This window comes from Buceros rhinoceros, unplaced genomic scaffold (genome assembly GCF_000710305.1).
Source record: "Buceros rhinoceros silvestris isolate BGI_N320 unplaced genomic scaffold, ASM71030v1 scaffold26006, whole genome shotgun sequence".
Classification (NCBI taxonomy): Eukaryota; Metazoa; Chordata; class Aves; order Bucerotiformes; family Bucerotidae; genus Buceros; species Buceros rhinoceros.
Genome location: NW_010416180.1, coordinates 2,742 through 3,774, shown reverse-complemented (window position 1 = coordinate 3,774; position 1,033 = coordinate 2,742).

Here is a 1,033-nt window from a genome sequence, read left to right as displayed (position 1 = left end):
TGTACCATTAAAGAATGCCCAAAGTATTTTATATATTTACATTTTTAGTTTTGCTGAAGTTTTGGAGGGCACAGGAGAATTGAAACCGCTAAAAATTACCTTTGGAAAACTTTCTCTTCTAACAGAATTGGGGGAAGAAAAACTGTTTCCTTGAAGTTTTCAGATTTGCTTGTTTTTGTTCCTCCATTGCTGAGCTAGACCTGGATGACCCGTGTCCGGGCCCGGTGCTGTGTCTGTGTGCACAGGAGCGCTATTTTTCCGTTTAATTAGCAAGAACAACCGTAAGTATGTGCACAGGTGGAGTTAGTGTCATGCTCAACAGAGAACACCAACGTTTTAATTGCTGCATTTTATCTGGATGTTTTAAAAACCAAGATGGTGCTATGAAGCTTTTGAATAAACACTTTCTAAAGCGACTGGCACAGTTGTGTTTTCTTTTTCAAATGAGCCTCGTGTAACTCGGGCAGCAGTGACCTGCAGACAGATCGGAGTCACGATGGGGATGTCGAACGCAGGCTGCGGTGTGTTCGCAGGAGCCAGGGGTGCTCCTCTCGCTGACCGGAGGAGAGCAGGAGCGCAGCGTCTCCTCGGACAGTCTGGTGATGAGCACTGGGCTAATCCTTCGATGTAAACCATGCCCAGACGGCAGGCTGGGTGCATGCACCCCGACAACCTTCCTCTTCCCTGCTGGAGCAGCAGGGTCAGGGCAGAGAACCGCCCTGGAACAGGGCTGCCAGCGCCAGCGGAGGCGGTTTAGCATGGTGTTTTCCGTGGATGTGCACGCACACACATCTGTCTGACCTAACAACCCCTGCCTGGCCCCGTGGGTCTGTGGTGCGCCCACGCTCGCTGCCTCATGCTGCAGTACTTGCAGCAGGGTGAGTAAACAGGCCCCTCGGTGGTGCGGGACCCTGGTGGCTCCGAGAGGAAGCCAGGTCTCTTGGGCAGCGTTGTTATGCACAATATTTTGATTATGACTAATGCGTGTGGTGTGTGGGGTGCTTCTTCCAAAAGGTCAGGATTTTGGTCTTCC